Below are 9,340 nucleotides of genomic sequence, written 5' to 3'. Positions count from 1 at the left end.
GTGTTTTTTAAATGTAATTTTAGTAATTAAAATTTTAGACTTTGCTTAAACAAATACAGTTTAAAACCAGTTTAAATAATAAATAAATAAACAAAATTTAAAGAAAACAAGTTGTAAATATTTATGTTTTGCTTGTTTATCTATTCTAATTATTTGTCGAACTTTATGTCTTTAGCAATATAATACTGATATTAAAAACTAAATATATTAAACTTTTTATTTTTCAAAACAACTAAATATAGTTATGGTTAGAAGTTACTTTTTCTAAAATAAGAACTAAGTTTATCTTTTTTTATTTAACCCTACTAAAGTTTTCTTTTAGTTACAAAGTTATAAAAGGTTTCAACAGTTCAGTTTTAAACACCTGTAAAATGGAAATTATTACATCATGTAATGTAATATTAAAAATGTAAAAAGTATGAAAAAAAAAAATTTACAGAAGTGTTTTATTGTTGATTCTAAAGAATGATAAATGTGTAAAGTAATTCTGCAAAAATCAATATTGTTGCTCACCTTAATTTATATTGTAAGAAGCAACTATATAAAAAAAATTTTACGCAAGTCTATCGTAACGTATAACGTTACATTTTAAAATTTTATTAAAGCTACTTTTTATAATATTTATTTAAACAAATAAGCTATTGTAACAGTTATTTTATTTATAACAAAAGTATACTTTATAGCTAATCCTAATGTAAATGTATAAATTTTCTTTAAAAAAAATCTTAATAGTTTTATATTAATATTGTTTTCATCATTACTTAAATTTCAAATGTATTTGTTAAACTGTTATACATTAAATCACTGTTAAACAAAAGTTTTACTACCAGTTTAACTTTTTCTTTGCAAAAAAATCTAAAATTTATAATACACAGACTTGAGTAAAAACGTATGTTTTGTTTTTTTTTATATAATATACAGTAAATTTAGTTTTAAGATCGTAAGCAATTAGAAAAAAAGGTTATATATTTTAATTTTGTTATAAATTATAGGTGTAATATATTTTATTTACTTCTTGATTGCTTTTATTCAAGTACTACATTTTTCAATATTTTTTCAGGACAGTATACATTTTTTAGGAAGTTTATGTCCAATTACACGACTAAACGATATTCAGAAAACATCATCTCAAAAAATAATTTTAACTTGCAAAAAGCTGTGTACTACATTTTAAAATAATTTAAAGGTGATATAATAAATTAAAAACTTTTCTACTTGAAGACGACAAAACTTTCTAAATCCTATATATCATATTTAATGTTAGGTGTTTACCCATATCTAAGTAACTAAGTATCGCAAGACGACCTACGAAAATCCAAATAACTTGAATGCGATTATAAAATTGATAACGTTTCGTTTTAATAGTGGTTATAGTTTATACAAAAACACTATTAGTTGCTGTCACAAGCAGAAACATTTGTAACAGTGCAATAACCTCTTTCAGGAAATATATAATGCAGGATTCGGCATCCTTTTTAAGTCGTAGCCAGTTTTTCTACAATAGCTTGCTCGCAGGCATATAGTATTCCAAGAACCGCAATTATTTTAAAATAATTATAGTAACTAATGATAAAATATTTTTCTAAATAAAAGCATTAGTATAATTAATTATTAGTTAGATAATAATTATAAAAGGCCTAATTGTATTTTTTTACTAAAAAAACTTTGTTTTTGTTTTTTTTGAGTAAGTATGTTTTTAGCTATAAAGTACCACGTATTTGACCCGCAGGCCGCAATTTGTCGACCCCTTCACTAGCTTGATAATTTTTAGTACTGTGTTTAAGAAAAGTAATAAATTGTTTAAAAGTTTTAAACATACGTTAGTTGAATCTATAATTATTTACAATACCAAAAAGAATATTCCAAGCATTTTTCTATTTATTAGTCAAACGAACTTTTAAAAATAGCTAATAATAAGTTTTTTACTAAAATAGCAAAAAACGACTATTAATAAAAGAGGTTTTTTGAATAACACTTTTTAAAGCCTTTTAAATGTTTAAGGATATCATATTTAAAAAATTTTACTAAAAGAACATTCTTAGATGTTTGGTTTTTAAATTTATTTGTAAGCTTAAAAGATTAATGCTATAGCATTTACTTACAAGTATATGTTTACTTTTTTTAATTGCTAGAAAAAAAAAATTAAAATGCTGTGATAAATTAAAAACTTACTTGTAAATTTGAAGCGTCGGCTACATGTCTTAGTAAGAACTAAGTTAATTTAATTTAACTTTTATACAAACTCACTTCAACTATACCAAAAAATACGGATCAAAGTCTTTTTTGTCTAATGGGTCACTTTTGTACGGTGTTTAACTCAGACACTTACCCAAACTCTAATCCTAACCGGGATCTTAAGTCTAACTATAACTCTAACCAAAACCTAGTGAAAAAGTGGCATCCTTTCAAAAGTGTAACTCGTGCAAAACAGACCCATAAAATACACCCACTACTTTGAAGTTTTTAGTTAAACAGGATCTATAGATTTTATTTGTTGCTAAAAAAGCATTGTTTATTTATTTTTCTCAAATCTAAACAACTTTAAAAACAAGTCAAACTATTTTACAAAAAAAAAAAACGGAGTTAATCCACTGTGTTCTCGAACCCTATGGCTAATTGTGCTAAATACTTCATACAAAAAACAGTTATTTATCATTCTATAACCTAATGGCTAGATCAGGGTTCTCGCGGGCCAAATTTTAAGTTTTAAAATTTACGCGGGCCGCACTTGTAGTTTTTTTACACTTACATTTTTGTAAGCTAGTGGTTTTAGTTTTAGTCACTTACTCAGTTTTAGCTAGCAGTTTTACTTTTATTTACTTTATTAACTTAAATGACTTACACATAGAATATAGATGGACTATTTAGATAAAACATATTTATTGGACTAAATCACTAAAATTTACATTGACTAAGATACTTAGGTATTAATAAACTATCTACTAACTCAAAAATTTAGTGACTTTAACTTAATAGTTTTTATTTTAGTTACGACCTAACTTCTCTACAAAAACCAAACTTGTATAACATTTATGGGGAACCTTTATACATTTTTTATACAATCAACAACTTTTTCATAATTTTTAAAATATTAATTGTTGAAAATAATCTCTGCGTATTAAATAATTTGCATAAAAAAAAGTAATCTTAATTAGTTAATTAAAATAAATTCATATCTAGTTGGTTAAAAAAAAAGTATTTTTTAACATAACTAATGCTTAAATACTTTATTAATAATCAAACAGGGTTGCCACTTTCTAAAGCAAAAATGACTGATTAAATCAAAACAACCTAAGTTTTTTTAAATTTTCTAAAGCCAAAAACTGATAAACTTTCTGTTAATCAAGCCTTAATACCTAAAATGTCATCGTCATAAATATGTACATAGTCCGTAGCTAGACTAGAAAAAAAAATAAATTACAGTCTTAAAAACTATTCTAAGAATTCGAAGATTTATTCAAAGATTGAAATAATAAGAAAGTTTAACACACAAATAATTTATTTTAAATGTCTTAAACTAATCTGAGTTTTCCAAATTTTCAAACTAAACTGTTTATTTGACAACCCTGTTTAAAATATAATTTACAAAATAAATTAAAAACGAAGTTTAGTAGCAGTAATAAAATATACACAGCATAAACAAAACAAAATTATTATAAGTCAGGTTTGAAACGACAGATAATTTTCTAAAATAATTACTATATATATATATTTGCTTTTCATTGAATAAAACTTGGCTGAGGACGCGTATTAAACGCAGAAACAGCTGTACCAAGCAAAAGTTTATTTTGTGTATGTTATTTCTATATATATATATATATATATATACCACAGATGTTCTTGTATCAAAACTTTATTTCAACTAATGGCGTTTCACTGCTCTCAAATAAACTTAAGAACAGATCTACGGAGTCTATAAAATATTAACACACATTAGAAAAAAAGCAGAAAAAACATGTATCGAACTCAAGTACTTCAATTGTTTATTGAACGATAAAAAAAAGCGTTCAAAAAGTTTGGTCTAAGGACCGGTATAAAAATTTATAAAGCAATTAATAAAATAAAAAGCTTTACTTTTTTTGATCATTATGGGAATTCTTTATTGATTTTAAAATAAATCATAAAAAAGAGTAAATGTGTAGTTTTAAACAAACTATAAGAGTTAAAAATGGTAAGTTAAAAGTTATTGCAAAAACCAAATCGCTTTAGTCAGTTTTAACAAAGCACTTGATTATTTTCGGTAACTACAAAATTGATTAGAAAAATGTATCAAGGCAAATTATGACGTAGCAAAAACAAAAAAAAAAAAAAAGAATGAAATAAACACCAGGTACTAGGACCAAATATTTTGAGCCTCTTTTTTTATCGTTTAATTAAATAAAATTGACTATAATGTAAACTTATGAAAGCTGACTTTAAAAACACTTATAAATTTTATATTCAAATTATCATTCATATGTAATAGACAACAATCACGTTGAACTTGACTTAAAAAGTCAAACTTCGCTTGAAGTTTATATTTGTAAACCTTTTGAAAAATCGTCTTCTAATGTGGCCTAAGATTACATAAATTGCTTTTTTCAAACTAAGTAAAGAATAGCTTTAAAAAAATAAACTATCAGACTTAGCTTTCTAAAATATTTTTGCTTCAAGTAACTTAGTAATTAAAAGTAGAATCATTTTAAACTAAAAAATTAGGTAAGTTAAAGAAATACTATAAGAATTTTTTTTGTAACATTTTGTAAGTATCTTACACAAGTGAGATAAAAATATCTTGTTTTCGATATTTTTTTAATACTAGTTAATCAAATAAACTTCAAAAAATAAGCCCTATAGTTTTTTTAAAGAATACGTCTGTTACAGCTGTTTAAAAAAGTTTAAAAAATTCGAATTACCTTGAAATATTTTAACAACTTTATTACAGTCTAATAAATGTAATTTTTAAAATACATACCTGTATTTACCAATATTGTATGGAATGTATTTCTAGATTTTTACAAGGTTAATGAAAAAATTAAAAAACGAACTAAGTCTATTGGCAAAACTATAAATCTTAAAAAAAATACTTTGAAGTAAAAAAATTTTTGGAAGCTATTTATTTGACGGTTGGTTTTGTATTTTTAATGCACAAATATTTAATACATCCAAAAAGATTTTTAATTAACGCACCAACTACTACAACTTATGTTGTAAACAGATATTTTAAAATTTTATTTGAAAATCTAAATGCGGTAGAATCTTGGCTTTCCGGCTAGAAAATTTCAAAAAAATATTTTTTTCAAGTTGATTATTTACTACGCACAATTTTTACATTTAGTTTACTTTAAAGTCTATTTTAGGCACATACTAGCCTAGTTTCTTAGAAACTAGAAAAAACAATTTTTAAGTTCTTTTAAAAACTCCTTTTGTTTTTGTGTATGAACTTTTAGGTATTAAAAACTATAAATAACGGTACTAATCACCAAAAGTTTAAGATCTATATTATAACTTGGACTTTATTCTGTAATTTTGTTTATTTAAGACTAATTCATCTTTGAGCAATTTAGTTTTGCTATTATATGTTAAATAATTTCAACTCCTTAAAACTACCATGGTACTGTACAAAGATTTTACAAAATATCAGTTTATAAAAAAGGCATAATTTTTTTATACATAAACTTCATATATAATTTTATCTAAAAATAATATATTTTCTCTTCACTATTGTGGTATTTATTGTGCAAACAACATTAGTTTCAAAATTATTTTATATGGAAATAATTTTTAAAACTGTGAATATAAAAAAATCTAATAATACAAGTTTTAAGCAAAATTAATTTGTACTTTATACATATTAAGCATAAATATATTTTACTTAAACATAAAATATAGTTTGAAAGTGCAAGTTTTACATTGTAATTCAAAAATGACTATAAAAATGACTTGCTTTGATAACTAAGCTAGAATTCTCAATTTCATTTGAATCTAAAGACTCAATGAAAAAAAATAAATTCAGAAAATGAAGAGCCTACATTTTACAACAACATAATAGAATAAAACCTTATTTAAAGTTTTATAAATAAATGAAGAAGTTTATATGTATTTTAAAAACATTGAAGAACATTTATTTAATTTACTATCAAAGTAACACAACTTAATAAAATAAAAAGCAATGGTATATCAAGCAGCACTTCCCTATATTTAGGTTTTACAACCTAGTGACTTTCGGCTATTTTTCTTTTTTTTACACAAACTGAAATCAGTTTCTCTTCTTCAGAAATTTCTGGTTTATTTTCAGGACCAGTATAGCTGTAAATATTTGAATTATTTTAGATTGTACAGTACATGTATAGTTTAAATGTGACATAAAACTTTAAATGATCTGTTTAAGGAGTCTTTTGATAACTGTAAGTCCAGAGTAAAAAAAAATCTTTTGTAAAGAAATCTAAGTACATGATTGTATATTTATCTAAAGTTCAGTTACTTTAGACTTTACAGTCAAATTAAATTGTTTCTTAGGACAACCACACTGTAACTTTAGAAAAATTCCTTTAAAATTTGTAGAATTAACATATTTTTATACAAATTAAAAAAGTTTTATGAATTGTTTTAATGTAAACAATCAATATATGTAAAGTAAATTTATAAACTATGTTACTTATTGCCTTAATGTAAATTTAAGCTGATATTTTATAACTATATACCTACATTTACTGTTCTCTTAATCAAAATTGTTTATATTTGAAAGATGATAACATATATTTACGATCATTAGATTTCAGCAAAAAATTAAATATTTCTTTATTGGTGGATACACAGACAAAAATGTTTTATATTAAAGCAGAAACAAATTGCTAAAAAAATGGTCAGTGTTGTTGTTTTGTTAGACTCTAATTTTACCAAAAATAAGTATTAAATTTATTAAAATTTCTACCAATCAAAATTAAAAAAATAGAAGCATTTTTAAGTTTTTGATAGCTGTTATAATATTATAGTAAAGAGAAGAATATGTTGCAAATATCAAAACAAAACATTTAAAGTTTATAAGTAATTCTAAAATTTTTGTTTACCAAGATACTAAAAAAATATTGAAACTTTTCTAAATAAAAAACTTTTTTAACTATTTACATATTACATTGTTATCATATTACAAAAATATTTAATCTCAGTTGTTTTTATTTAAAAACTTTATTATAACAAAAATTATTAAAAAAGTTTAATATAAAATCAACACTGTACATCTTACTTACAATTGAAAATGTTTAAGAGATTTTCGTTTAGTGACGCCAACTATTTTTCTCTTCCTATATTCATCCACCTTAATAAGATTATCAACTTCTTTTCTGTTAATTTCCATTGCTTCAATAAAATGTTCTTTGTTTGCTTGTGTTAGTTTACAATTACTTAACGTTTGAAATTTGTTAACTTTTTTGTAATTATTTGTTATGACTTCTGGTTTTAATTTCCTTTGTAACAATTTGTTTGCTTCTTCTAAGCTTAAAAACTGCATTTTAGTTTTATTTTGAGAGTTTTAAAAACTCTGTTGCTATAAAAATTTATATCAAAATGCTAAGAATTCTAGTAATCGTGTGTTATACTAATTTTATACAAAAATACTAAAAAAAATTATTCTAAAATTTATATATTTAACTTTTAACCTTTTAACCAGTGTTTTTTAGAGTCAGGGTTACCATAGGTTTTTTGTTTTTAGGTTATTAAAAAGCAAGTTTTTTGGTGTATTTGTAGTAAAAATTAAGCTTAAAAATTTTTTCAAATGTTATATGAAAACGTTGTAATGCTACTTTAAATGTGTTTTTGAGTAAAGAAAATTTTAAATTCTACTTTTTTTTTTATCTTTACGATACATTTTTCGTATCTCATCGATCATTTCTTACTTTTCATGTAAAAATAGTTAAAAATTCCAAGTTTTTGTGATTTTTATTAAAGATTAAAAAAAAATTTCAAAATTTCACAAGTTCAAGGTGTTTCCAGGTATTTTCCTAATTTTTCAAATCCCAGGTTTTTCCAGGATTCCAGGTTTTTTACAACCCTGTGAAGTGTATATCTGTGCTGAGCACTGCACAGTAGGACTTAAGAATCACTGCTTTAGCCTATTGCCATAGTTATAAAATACTACTAGGTTGTCAGCTTTTGAAGTTAAAATTTTAGTCTAATTAATGTTCAGTAATTAAGCATACAACTATGATATTGTACTTCACTGTAACAAACAAAAAAATAATGAAAATCAACTTACATAAAAAAAAACTGAAAAAAACAGACTTTTCTACACTATAGCTGCTTTTTTAAATACATGTTTGTACTTCTATCTTTGTAAAACTTTAGGAAATCAAAGTGCTAATCTAGTAACTTATTTAAGGAATAAACTGTTCTAGAATTTTTATCATTTAAAACAGTGTGATATGCTATATTAAGCTTTTTTAACACTTAACTAAAGTTATTATATTTTTGTTACTTCAGTAGAGTTATGACTGCTAATAAAACTTACAAATTATGAAATAAAAGTATATATATAAATTAAAAAAAATGTGTTTGTTTAATATTTAAGATCGCTGGGTAAAGCAAAAATAAATTGAATGTATTAATACATACAACTTAATTTGTTTATTATAAAACTTAATGGTTAGCAATGCTAACAAAAAAAAAGTTGAACCTGAATAGTGAACACTAAAATATTTAAAAACAAATTACGATCAATTTTAAACATAAGAAAATGAAAGAATTTTTAGAAACAATATATTTTAAATTTATATTTAACTAAGATTATAAAATAATTTCATTAAACAAAGACTTCGGGTCGGCCGTATAAGTACAGTATTGGATTTTTACATTGATTTTATTTTTAAAATGAAAAACAGTTATAATACAGAATGCAGCTTACTTGTGAAAACGATTTAATTTAATTACTAGAGCGTAACATTTTTATTTGAAACAGATAAAAGTTTTTAAGCTTCAGTATTCAATTTGTATAGTAACTAAAAGCATTTAAAAAAATCTGGTATGAAATATAGTATTAACATGAAAACACGAGCGTTAACTTAACTCGATTAGCATTTTTTACAATTTTCAAAAAACGTCCAAAATTCAGATCGAATTATTTTCCTTATCTTTAAAGCTAGCTTAGATTTTTTTCATTCTAGAGAACACTTCTTTGCCTTTAATATTTAAAAGAAGAATATATTAGATTGGGGTTTTAATTTTTGAGTGGGGCCCCTAAAATAAAAATGTTTTTTTTGTGGAATTTTTACTCTAACGGATGTTTTAGCCAAAACTTATAGTTTTTATTTATTTTTTATTCTTAGTTTGCTGTGTTCTCAGGGGTTGTTGTTTTTTTTTTCAATTT

Source organism: Thalia democratica, chromosome 2 (genome assembly GCF_965202585.1).
Source record: "Thalia democratica chromosome 2, ktThaDemo2.hap1.1, whole genome shotgun sequence".
Classification (NCBI taxonomy): Eukaryota; Metazoa; Chordata; class Thaliacea; order Salpida; family Salpidae; genus Thalia; species Thalia democratica.
Note: the sequence above shows the minus strand (reverse complement) of the source record.